This window comes from Macaca nemestrina, chromosome 2, assembly GCF_043159975.1.
Source record: "Macaca nemestrina isolate mMacNem1 chromosome 2, mMacNem.hap1, whole genome shotgun sequence".
Lineage (NCBI taxonomy): Eukaryota > Metazoa > Chordata > Mammalia > Primates > Cercopithecidae > Macaca > Macaca nemestrina.
The window spans coordinates 156,173,668-156,187,171 of record NC_092126.1 but is presented as its reverse complement, the minus strand read 5'-3'; the positions used below and the strand labels follow the sequence as shown (position 1 = coordinate 156,187,171).

The 13,504-nt window shown below is 44.1% G+C and overlaps 1 long non-coding RNA gene across 1 annotated transcript; it reads left to right on the top strand.

Moving 5' to 3' along the window:
- The first annotated feature begins 4,554 nt into the window (after positions 1–4,554).
- Positions 4,555–13,150, top strand: LOC105477806 (uncharacterized). The gene is made up of 4 exons (XR_984947.3): positions 4,555–4,720; positions 5,361–5,511; positions 9,230–9,312; positions 12,998–13,150. It is a non-coding gene; the product is annotated as an uncharacterized lncRNA (long non-coding RNA).
- The last annotated feature ends 354 nt before the right edge of the window (positions 13,151–13,504 follow it).

Below are 13,504 nucleotides of genomic sequence, written 5' to 3'. Positions count from 1 at the left end.
CCCCTGCAGGCGGTGCATGCATCTGTCTATTGGCCCACTGCTCTGCCTGGCCCACCTCCAAAAAAGCTAACTCTCAGATTTCTGGTTTATTTTACTGGGTGGAGCTTTTCTGATTTGTGAAACATGAAGGAAGAAGGGGAAGTTTTGATGGTGATAGGCAGAGGTGTGATGTCCAATTCATTCTAGGCTTTCTGAGTTCTCCATGACAGCTAAGTGGAGGGGCCTGATTGCCAATGGAAGATGCAGCAGGATGCTCAAGATGGAGATGAAGGTTTGGAAGCCATTGGCCATTTATTAGCACTGAAATCATGGGAATGAATTCAATTGCCCAGGGGATGTAGACTGGAAGGATAAGCAGGCCTAGGAGAGATCATCGTGAGGAGGAGGAGAGTGCAAAGGTGATGGAGACAGAGGTGGATGATCCAGAAGGTGTGACTGCAGAGAATCCAAAATTGCAGCATGTTCCAAGAAGAAGATGTGGCCAAAAGAGTCTAATAGCTCCCAGCAGTCAAGCAAAGGACAAACTGAGAAATGTGCAATTGACTTAATGACAAGGTCATTTTTGACCCTGGAGAGAACCCAGTTCATGGATTAATCAGGGTAGAGATCAGCTTGTGCTGATGTATGAAGTGAGTGGACAATAAGTGGAGACAGCAAGTGTAGATAACCCTTTCAAGATATCTTCTGTGGAGTAGAGGTAAGAATGCAGTGGCAAGGACAATGGACATTCGAGGCAGACAGCCTGGGTTCAAATACCAGCTCTGCTAATGTTTAACTACATGATCTTGGGCATGTCACTTACCCTCTGTATATCTCTATGAAACAAGGGGAATTAAGATTATTGTCTATTTCATGGGACTAAATGGAATAATGCTGGTCAAGTACTTAGCACAACGCCTGGCACATGGTAAGAAGAGTGCAATAAAATTTTATTGCTATTAACTTAAGGTGATAGATGCATGTGTTAAAAATTCAAATGAGAACCAAAATGTTAACAGTGAATTTTGAGTCTCCATCCCATCCCTGTGCCTTGGTTCCTGTCCCAGGTTCTGTGTGGCCTTCCAGAGATCCTGTGAGGTTTGAGGAGAGTGGGACTTCACTGGAAATACCTGTGAAGAGAAAGGGAGAAAGAGCAAGCCAGGAGACAGTAAGATGCAAAGGCATCAGGGGAATGAAAGTAACTGGCTTCCTGGAGACTCCAGTAGCCAGGCTGCTTAAAGAGGCAAGACATGAACTGGAGAGAGCTCGAGAAACATCTCCTCAGCAGGGGTGGAGATTTGTTGCATCAGTGGCCGCAGTAAATGGCCTGCTTGTTCCCATGCTCTTTGTACTGACTTGGAAGCTCTTCCCATCAAGAGGTGAAGTCTAGTTCCCACGCCTTGAACCTGCATTGGCCTTGACTTGTTTTGGCCAACAGAGTGTGGTGGAAATGACACTGTGCCAGTTCTTGATGTAAGGCATCAAGAAGCCTTACATGTCAGTCTTTCTTCACTCACCCCAACCCTTTCCTTTGTCATGTAAACCAGCGCGGGCTAGCTTGATGGAGTGATGAGGCCCATGGAGGAAGCCAAGGCTCTCCATCAGACAAGCAACCAATCCCCAGAAGCAGATCTGCCCTTGTGACCTGCAGCTGCCCACAGATGCATAAGGGTGCCCAGCAGAGACCAAAAGAACCACCCGGCTGAGCCCGGCCCATGTTGCTGCCCCACAGAATCATGAGATAAATAAGTGGTTATTGTTTTAAGCTGCTAAGTGTTGGGGTGACGTTATGCTGCAGCTGCTAGCTGGTGCAGCAGGTTGTGCATTGCATTTGCCATCTCACACATTACGGTTATCCCATCTCTACAATCACTGTGGGACCTGGGAGGTGGAATTCAACAGTTCTAAATCAAAAGATGTTTAAAATTACTGAAAATTTGGATAGAAGAAGAGAAAGGAAAGAAGTACTTTGTATGATATATAATATCTTGTAGAAGAAAGTTTACACATGACAGACAGAACAATCAAATTAATCAAATAGGATGTACTCGGTGCTATAACTAGAGATCATAAATGTTCTTAATGTTGATATGGCAGGATTTATTGACTCCATTATTCTACCTTGTTGAAGTGTGTAGGAAAATTTCCCCAAATCATTTCTACCTTGGCACACTTTAGCAATTTTTCCATGAAGACTTTAGTTCTTTCTGCATAAATTCTTTCTGCATAGGAGATTTGGGGCCATTAACAAGCATGGTTGAGAAAGGAACTATAGTCATTAGCGGCCCCCCAAACTGCTAGGTATTAAATGTGAACATAAACTCTTAAACAATGTGTGTGGGTGCAGAAAAGCTCATTTTCTCCTGTTGAATGCTCCTGAGAGTTGACTTGGCCATCAAATTCTTCTTCCATGAGGACACAGTTGTAGATGTCATTGGAAGGGCAGGTGTGGCAGTCAAAGGCACTCTCCTGCCTTTCTTTGACCACTAAAGGTCATGTGGGAAAAACCAAGCAGAACATTTTGAGTATTTTTAGTGTAGTTCCTGCAGAAATTGCATCAATGGGAATCAAAATAGGGAAGTAAATTAACAGGTGCCCATGCCAGTGATGCCCCTATCATCCTATGGGGTCAGCACTATCATGAATTTTACAGCTGAGGAATTGCACAGCAAAGAAGTTCCTTTGCTTGCCCAATGCCCTGCGAGGAAATGGCAGAACCAGTCTGTGAACCCGATCCGTCCACCTCTCATGCTTTCTCCATTGTAGGGCGACCTTATTGTGTGGGAAGTGTTCATTTTCTATTTAAAGAAATCTTTCATAATAAAAGAAGTTTAAAACACGGGTTGATTTAAAGAAAGGTATTACCTAAATACCTTGTAGGTCATAGATATGGCAAAGCCATCATGTAAGCCATCATGTAAGTAGTGTGGCCTTCCCGAGGCTGGAGACACACAGGGAGGAGTCCAGGAGGGAAAGTTGGGTGTGGCCCCCACTCTGCCTGTCCTGCCCACAGCCCCTCCTGGCTGAGGCGCCCTACATACCAGCATGATTTTTCACTTCTGGGCTTCAGCGTCCTGGGGGTCAAGATAAAGCTTGGCCCAGATGGTCTCCAAGGGTCCTCCCAGCTCTTAGAAACAGTCATGCTGTGAGCAGCTATTTTTGCTCTGTATTTAAGCACAAGGGCCAGGCCTATTGGGAAAGGCCATTAAGTACAATCAAATCTACCAAGATGAAAATATAGGTTCCCACCCACATGCCACCTTCTTTAAATGCATTTGGCAAGTCCAGAATGTCAGCAATTAGTAACCGGGCCCAAGCACTGTAATGAGATTTGGACTCACCAGTGAAGGAGAAATTCTTCCCCTGACTAATCAGGTTAGTGAAGCAGTTCAAAGTTGCACACACTGAAAAATGTTCCACTAAGGTCATTATAAGTACAAATGAAATAGCCTCTGCTCACAAATAAAAGTGGTGGGTCACATATGTGTATCTTTCTACATTATTTTTTGAAAAAAAAGTTTTTTTAGACTTCTTTTGAAATAGATGCCCTTGACCTCATACTAAAGTTTCACCTTCAGAGGCAAATGAGGTGGTGGTTATGTTTAGGTGGGGAAAGTCCTGTGAAGGGTTGGGTAACTGCAGAGACTGCTACATATATATAGATATTTCCAGATAATTTAAGCAAGGTTGTTGGGGAGGGAAGGAAACTACACAGCCTTTCTAAACAACAGCATTTGTATGTGTATGGTCTGTTTTTTAATTGACTACTCTGAGTCAGAGAAGCTACACGGTGTGTGCTAGTTAAGGGTACTGACCCTAGGGGCTGAAGAAGTTCTTGGACTTACAAGTTCTGTGGCCTTGAGCAAGTTGCTTAATCTTTTTGCACCTTCATTTCCTCATCAGTAAAATGGAGGTAATAAGAGTATATAATTCACAGAATTATCATGAAGGTTAAATGAATGAACATATTAAAGTGCTTAGAGCAATACTTTCCGTATAGTAAATGCTTTATGTGTGAACTATATTCTTATCTGTGAAACAGCATCACCTTTCCCTCTAAACTGCTTTGGAAACACCATGTACCTGATAACATGTGTCTTACAAAGCCAAGCTACCTTAAGCAATGCTAAGTGCACATTCCCTTGTATGTTAAAGCAAAACTGGAAAGGCTTGGGAGGAACTTTATAGCTGGAAGGTGTCCGGGACATCATCTAGCCTAAAAGTGTCATTTTGTAGACAAAGTAATTGAGACAAGAGAGGTGAGGTGACTTGTCCAGAGCTATGGAACAAGTTGTAACCTGGTGGCCAAATCCAGATGAGAACAAGGGTACTATTTACATTACCTCCTTTCATTCTCAATGGATTCTTAGTGTTTCAGGTATGAAAAGAAATTAGAAACCAGGAATTAGGATGCTTGGGATCTCTCACTCACTCACACTCTGCCACAGGCCTCCCTCCTAGCCTTCAAATCTGTAGCAGGTCTATGTGAACATTTGTTTTCTTTGTTTTTGAAACACTGGGCAACACTCTCTCTCTTCTTAACCACAGTTGTACTTCCTTTTAGGGAACTCTACATCGCTGCGTGTTCCTGGTTCAACTGTCAATCAAAGTGACTCTCCCAGCCTAGGGGTGGCCCAGGGCCTGAGAAGACCGACAGGACTCCCTCTCACATGGACTGCTGAGCAGAGCACTGTGACCTGAGGGCACAGGCAGAGCTCCCCCATTCTAATGTGTGTTCCAGGTGAGGTGGCCAGGTGCTCCTGCTGAGGGAGGCCTGCTGCATGTCTTAAGCCCTGCGCTATTGTTTCTGAGCCTGGTCTTACAGTCTTCTTTATGAGCTACACAAAAGGCCTACAATAAAGTCTCTTTTGGCTTAAGATAGCCAGCTTTGATTCTGTCACTTACCTATTGACTTAGCCATTGTGAAAGCTCCTGGCAGGTAGAAAGATGGCGGGAGGCAGTGGAGAATGTTAGTAGAGGGGCCTGCTGAAGAGAGGGGCCCGTCTGGGAGAAGAGAAGCCCTGAGCTGTGAGGTGAATAAAACTAAGGGATCTTTTTGGACCAGCAAAAGCAAGGCTCAGCAGCAGGAAGAAGGGGAAATAGGGATTCCATCAAGCCAAGCAGTTGGCACATTGAAGTCCCTAAGGGGGCAAGGGATGTCAAGGAAATAGGACAAGATGTTGCTCTGTACTTGAGGATTTGGAAACTGAAAAATGAGAAACTGAAAAAGAAAAACATCCAAGGACTCAGTAGGGGCTCCACCAATGGTCAGAGCAGAGCAATACTTTAAGGCACCCCTTAAAAGTGAAACAAAAATTGTTTCCAGGACAGTCTGGACAGTAGAAGTCAGTATTAATTTACCGTTTCCTTTATTCATTCAGCTTCCATGCATCTGCTAAGCACCTGCCATAGGCTGGACATCGAGCTAGATGCTAGGTACCGAGATCACACTACTGTCCCTCCCCCCACGTTATTTGCCATCCGACAAGGAAGAGGGATGAGAAGGCAAAATCATCACAGCCAGAGAGGCAGGTTAGTGGGTGTGGAGGGGACACAAAGGTAAAGAAATGGTTCCCACAGGAAGCCAAGTGGTGGGAGCATCCAGCTCCAACAGCAGGAGGAGGGCCTGCGAGGACTCCAGGAGAGCTGCCTGCATGTGCGCAGCAGCGTCACTTTCCTTTAACTCTGGCTCTTGTCTCATTCTGGGCTTTAGTGTCAGGGAAAGGAGCACAGGGAGCCAAGTTGAGCTTTGCTCTGGTTCCCAACAGCTTGCAGGTTTGACAGCCAGGGCCCCCAGGGATATGTGCAAAACTCTCCTACCAAACTGTAGGCCCCAGACCAGTAGCATAGACCTCGCCTAGGAGCTTGTTAGAGATACAGAATTCAGGCCGCATCCAAGACCCACTATATCACAGTCTGCATTTTAACAAGGTTCCAGGTGACCTGTAAACAGATTAACATTTGAGAGCATCAGTGTGATGATTGATGCTAGCGAAAAAGCACTTCACTAGTTAAACCCTTAGCGAAGTACTGAGATATTCATTTAAGGGTAGGTTATTTGGAAGGACTAAGGTCAGGAACTGGGAGCAATGGTGCAGGGGTTGGGGAAGGCAAGAAGATTGAGCAGGACAGGTTCCTTTGGGTTGGATATACCATAGGGCTACCTGACAAAATACAGAATGCTCAGTTAAATGTGAATTTCAAATATGCAATCAATAACCTTTTAGTATAAGTATGTCCCAAATGTTGCATAGGGCATACTTATAATATTATTACTATTTTGAGACAGAATCTTGCTCTGTTGCCCAGGCTATAGCGCAGTGGTGTGATGTCGACTCACTGCAGCCTCAACCTCCTGTGTCCCAGCAATTCTCCCGCCTCAGTCTCTCGAATAGCTGGGATTATGGGCATGTGCCACCATGCCTGGCTAATTCTGTATTTTTTAGTAGAGATGGGGTGTTGCCATGTTGGCTAGGCTGATCTCAAACTCCTGACCTCAGGTGATCTGCCCACCTCAGCCTCCTAAAGTGCTGGGATTACAGGCATAAGCCACCGCACCTGACGGACATACTTATACTAAAAAAGTTCCTCATTATTTTTCTGAAATTCACATTTAACTGAGGATCCTGTATTTTTATTTGCTAAATCTGGCAATCTTAGTTTACCAGGATGTAGGTGTTACCTCACAACATCTAAAAGGGCTTGACGCTATTAAAATAAAGGGATTAATGAAGAATAACTGAAAGAATTGAATGGATGATTTACATTTAGGCATGCCAAGCAAATTAACTTGGGGACATGTGTATAATTTTTTCCAAATTTTTTTTTTTTTTGAGATCGAGTCTCGCTCTGTTGCCCAGGCTGGAGTGCAGTGGCGCAGTCTCGGCTCACCTCAAGCTCCGCCTCCTGGGTTCATGCCATTCTCCTGCCTCAGCCCCCCGAGTAGCTGGGACTACAGGCGCCCACCACCATGTCCGGCTAATTTTTTTTAATTTTTTAGTAGAGATGGGGTTTCACCATGTTAGCCAGGATGGTCTCAGTCTCAATCTCGTGATCCACCCACCTCGGCCTCCCAAAGTGCTGGGATTACAGGCGTGAGCCACCATGCCCGGCCAATTTTTTCCAATATTTTCAATGCATATATGAATCTAGTTGAATCACTAACATCTCCCCACAAAAGAGTAACAACCAGAGGTGGCGGGTGGTTAAGTAAATGGTATTGGAAAAATAAAGCTGAATCTCTACCTAACACCATATGGATTAAAGACCTAAAAGTGAAAGATAAACTTGAAAAGTTGATATAGGAGAATGAAAGAGAATACCTTAGTTACTCAGGTGAAGGGAAGAACTTCTTAAATTAAAATTTAAAAACACTTACAATCCAGCAGTCTCATCCCTGGGTATATGTCCTAGAGAATTTAAATCCAAAGGTATGTCAAAGAGATATGTGCATTCGGTGTTCATTTCAGCATTATTCACAATAGCTGAGAAATGGAAGCAACCTAAGTATCCATCAGCGAATGAATGGATATGTACGTACAGTACGTACATAGCCATACAAAGAAAATGTGATGTGTACATACACACAATGGAGTACTATACAGCCTTCGAAAGGAAGGAAATCCTGTCATGTGTGACAACACGGATAGAACTGGAGGATATTGCACTAAATGAAATAAGCCAGACACAGGAAGACAAATACTATATAATCTCCCTTATTTGTGGAATCTAAATAAGTTGATCTCATAGAAACAGAGAGCAGAATGGTGGTTGCCAGGGCCTGGGGAGAGGGAGGAATAGGGAGAGGGAAGATGTTGATCAGAGGGTACAAAGTTTCAGTTAGGTTGGAGGAATACGCTTTAGTGATCTATTGCACTGCACAGTGACCATAGTTAGTAGTAATGCATTGTATATTTCAAGATTGCTAAGAAACAGATTTTTATCATCACAAAAAATAAGTTGGTAAAGTGATAGATATGTCAAGTAGCTTGACTTAGTCTTTCTACAGTGTGTACATAGATCAAAACATCACATTGTGCCCCATAAATAACACAATTATTGGCTGGGCATGGTGGCGCACGCCTGTAATCCCAGCACGTTGGGAAGTGGAGGCAGGCTAATCACTTGAAGTCAGGAGTTTGAGACGAGCCTAGGTAACATGGTGAAACCCTGTCTCTACTAAAAATACAAAAATTAAACGGGTACGGTGGCATGCGACTATAGTCCCAGCTACTCAGGAGGCTGAGGTACAAGAATCGCTGGAACCTGGGAGGCAGAGGCTGCAGTAAGCTGAGATTGCACCACTGCACTCCAGCCTGGTTGACAGAACAAGACTCCATCTCAAACAAAACAAAACAAAACAAAATGCACAATTATTATTTGTCGGTTAAAAATAAATTTAAAACAAATTTAAAAACAAAAACCGTAAGGCAAATAAACAAATTTGGTTACGTAAAAATCAAGAATGTCCTTCCTACAAAGGACACCATGGGCCTGGGAGAAGACAAAGAAGAGGTGAAAATATTTGCCAAATACAAACAGAAATTGCTTTATAAAGGGTATAAAGAACATTTGAAAATCAACAAGAAGGAATAATTAGAATAGCGGTCCTAACAGGAAAAAAAAAAAAAAGGCCAAATGTGGTGGCTCACACTTGTACTCCCAGCACTTTTGGAGGCTGAGGCGGGCAGATCACCCGAGGTCAGGAGTTTGAGACCAGCCTGGTCAACCATGGCCAACATGGTGAAACCCTGTCTCTACTAAAAATTAAAAAATGAGCCAGGTGTGGTGGTGGGCACCTGTAATCCCAGCTACTCAGGAGGCTGAGGCAGGAGGCTGAGGCAGGAGAATCTCTTGAACCTGGGAGGTGGAGGTTTCAGTGAGCCGAGATCGCGCCACTGCACTCTAGCCTGCGCAACAGAGAAAGATTCCGTCTAAAAAAAAAAAAAAAAAAAAAAAGACAAAGGATATGAATAGGGAATTGACAGAAACAGTCTCAAAAAGCCAATACGCTCATTGAAGAGAGGCTCAAAATCATTAGCAGTCAGAGAAAGGCACAATTAAATAGCACGGGCACATCACATTATAGCAGACTATGCTAGGCTGCACTGGACTGGGGCGTGGATAGCTCAGCAGTGGGAGTGCTGGCAGGTGGGCACTGTGGGAAAGGTCCTGCCTCTCTGGGGGTGGGCAGCCAATGGCTCAGTGGAGGTCAGTGCACACACCCCATGGCTGGCATCTCCCTTTCCAGCTCACACAGGTCCAGAGGAGCAGCACATTCTTTGTGGTTGGATGTCCATGTGTCCTGAACGTCCATCTTCGTGGGAGTGGAAGGTATGATATGCTAGACACACCATGGAAAGTCATGCAGAATTGGAAGCAAACGTCAGAGGTACCCAAAACAATAGGATGGATGTTATAGACAGGGTGCCAGGGGACAGAGTGAAACACAGAATGAAATCTACAACACAGTCCACTTACATGTACTTAAAAACATAGGCATCCCAAACAAAACATATTTTATGGAGAACGTGAACTATAAACAGAATAGATGGGTTGAATTTGCTTGGAAGGAGCATGGGAGAGGGATGGAGAGATACAGAAAATGATAAGTAAAAAATAGCAACAACACTAAATAATAAAAGGATAATAAAAATGATAGTACTAAGTAAATAGTAGACAATAAAATAGTAAGTAAATAAGAAATAAGAAAAATAGAAATAAAATAAAAGAAGAAAATAACCATCCCTGAGCCAACCACATGAGGTGGCACGAAATTAGGAGGGTAATTTGCTCAGCCCTCTGCACCTGAAGTCCAAGAGTAAACATGTGAATATGTAAATAAGCAGCCAGGCATGGTGGCACACACCTGTAATCCCAGTACTTTGGGCAGCCAAGGTGGGTGGATCACCTGAGGTCGGGAGTTCGAGACCAGCCTGATCAACATGGAGAAACCCCATCTCTACTAAAAATACAAAATTAGCTGGGTGTGGTGGTGCATGCCTGTAATCCCAGCTACTTGGGAGGCTGAGGCAGGAGAATAGCTTGAACCCAGGAGGCGGAGGGTGTGGTGAGCCCAGATCGAGCCCTTGCACTATACAGCCTGGGCAACAAGAGCAGAACTCCATCTCAAAAAAAAAATTAGCCAGGCGTGGTGCGGGCACCTGTAATCTCAGCTACTCCAGAGGCTGAGGCAGGAGAATCGCTTGAACCCGGGAGGCAGAGGTTGCAGTGAGCTGAGATCGTGCCATTGCACACCAGTCTGGACAACAGAGGAGACTCTGTCTCCATAAATAAATAAGTGAGCAACCACAGGGATCTGAAGTCACTGTCCTCACACCTTTGGGGGCTTACCTTAAGGATCTCACTTCCTAGTGCTCAGTTCCGCTCTGGAGCTCCAGCTCTGTTGTCCACAGCTGCTATTGCCATTTGCAGTCCCAGTCTCTGTGGAGTTTGCATATCTATGCCTTGCTTCTACTGCTGAGAGGTGGTTCTCTCCTTGGTCCCCTCAGGCAGGCAATCCAATAACTCACAGGGTGCTGAGCCCATTGCTCAGCCTAGCCCCACTCTCTGTGACTCCTGTATCTGTGCTGTTTGCAGTCTGGGTGTTAACCAATGGGATTTGACCAGAGAAGGGGAGCACATAAAACTCTCTTTCTTCCCTGACATGTTCCTGCCACCTTGGACGGGGAAGGCAGTATCTGAATCTGTATTTGAAGATACTCCTCAGGTGTCTCTTAGGAACCTCACAGGTTGAAAACACTGAGGTTCAAAAATAAAGAAATAAAAATTTGTAAGATATAGATTGAACATCTCTAATCCAAAAATCCAAAATTCAAAACTTTTTGAGTTCTACCATGATGCTGCAGATTGTCAATATGGGTGGTTGAGAAAGTAACCCATTTGCTTTCTGATGGTTCAAGGCATGCACGCTTTGCTTCATGCACAAAATTATTTCAAATATTGGCCGGACATGGTGGCTCACGCCTGTAATCCCAGCATTTGGGAGGCTGAGGCAGACTGATCACTTGAGGCCAGGGGTTCAAGACCAGCCTGGCCAACATGGTGAAACCCCATCTCTACTAAAAATATCAAAATGAGTGGGGTGTGGGGTGTGGTGGCACGCACCTGTAGTCCCAGCTGCTCAGGAGGCTGAGGCATGACAATTGCTTGAACCCAGGAGGTGGAGGTTGCAGTGAGCCAAGATCATGCCAGTGCACTCCAGTCTGGGTGACAGAGAAAGACTTCCTCTCAAAAAAAAAAAAAAAAAAAAATTCAAATATTGTGTAAAATCACCTTCAGGCTATGTGTATGAAGTAGAAATGAAACATAAATGAATTTCATGTTTGGACAATAACTGGTTAGAGGATATTAAGGGAGAGAAAATCTCCTTTACAATACAACAAAGAAGATAAAATACTTAGGAAAAAACTTAACAAGAAATATGCAAAACCCATATTAAAACCCCCTGAAAGACACAGAAAAAGATATGAACGAATGGAAAGATATTCTTTATTCTTGGACAGGATAACAACATCAGAAAGATGCCAGTCCTCTTTAAGTTACTTTATAAATTTTAAACAATCCCAATAAAAATAGCAACAAGCTCCTTTGTGGAGCTAGGTCATCGATACTAAAGCTCTTATTTTAAAAATGCAAGAAGAGCCTTTAATGTCTGGTAGGCAAGAATGCCTTACCAGACATGAAAGCATACGTTTTAAACAGTGTGCTACTGGCACATAAATAAACAAACAGACCAGTGAAATAGAATAGAAAGTCTAAAAATAGACCCACACTCATATAGAAATTCAGTATTTCATGGAGGTGGCATCTCAAATCAACTGAGTCAAAGTTAGATTTTTAAACAAATAACTCCAGACAACTGGTAAGTTTTTTGGAAAAAGATCTTTGGAAAAAGGTCCACACTTCATATCTTCCTACTACATGAGCAAATTCCAAATGGATCAGAGATCTAGATATAAAAAAGGAAACCAGGCCGGGCATGGTGGCTCACGCCTATAATCCCAGCACCTTGGGAGGCCACGGCAGGAGAAATGCTTGAGGCCAGGAATTTGAGACCAGCCTGGGCATCATAACAAGACAAAAAACATTTAAAAATTAGCTGGGTGTGGTGGTGTGCACCTGTAGTCTTAGCTACTGAGGAGGCTGAGGCAGGAGGATTGCTCGAGCCCAGGAGTTTGAGGCTGCAGTGAGCTATTATCTCACCTCTGTACTCTAGCCTGGGTGACAGAGCCAGACCCTGTCCCTTCTTTTTTTTTTTTTTTTTTTTTTTGAGACGGAGTCTCACTCTGTTGCCCAGGCTGGAGTGCAATGGCGTGATCTCGGGTCACCGCAACCTGCGCCTCCCGGGTTCAAGCAATTCTCCTGCCTCAGCCTCCCCAGTAGCTGGGATTACAGGCGCCCACCACCACGCCTGGCTAATTTTTTGTATTTTTAGTAGAGACAGGGTTTCACCATATTCACCAGGCTAGTCTTGAACTCCTGACCTCAAGTGATTCGTCCGCCTCTGCCTCCCAAAGTGCTGGGATTATAGGCGTAAGCACCGTGCCCGGCCAACCCTGTCTCTTAAAAAAAAAGAAGAAAAGAAAAGGAAACCATGCAACTACTAGAAAACCATAACAAATAACACTCTAGTCTCTCTAGACTCTCAGATGCTGGGATTTAAATAATTCTTGGCAAAGCAACTTAAGGTAGAGTGTCCCCCTAAGAACAAATCCATTCTTTATGGTTTTCAAACCACCCCTTGCTCACTTAGCTGTGCAGCATGGAACAAAACCATGATTTCCATGACATATTTTAGCCATATTTGTGGCAGGGATTGCCAAGGTTCTTCCTCATGGCTGTTCTGCTAGACTACAATTTCCAGACACCCTTGCAGCCTCTTGGGCTTGTGAGGCTGAGTTCTGGCCAGTGGAGCATGGAGGGAAGTGCTATGTACTATCACCAGGTCTGACCTAGAAAACCTCTCTCTCTCTGTTGTCCCTTGTCTATCAACCAGATGAAGAGTGGAGGATTCCTAGATGGTGTGGAGCCTCACAATGGAAAGAACCTGGGTCCCTGAGTGACTACATGGAGCAGAGTAACTCCTACCACCACCAACCATTTGCATTAGTCTGTGAAGCAAATAAGAGATAACCTCCTAGTTGTGTTAAGCCAATGAGATTTGGGTTTGTCTATGACGGTTGCTAGCGTTCCCTGCCCTGACTAATATGGTATTTGAACTGTTGCTACTGCAGCAGAAAACTCTTTCAATCCTTCAGAATCTTTTAGTTCTCTTCTGCCTCGGTATATAATGTGATATGTCAATGCAAGAACATGCAAATTTTCAGCCGAATAGAGAGATGCATACCAACCCACATCTAGGCTACTGCCTGACAGTGCTGGAAGGACCATAAGAAGAGAGGGCCGGGAGGACCTGGACATGTGACAAAGAACAAAATGCTGGAAAAGACAAAATTCTGGCACCAAAAGCAGTTCACAAAGACCAAGTTCAAAAATGTTGGAA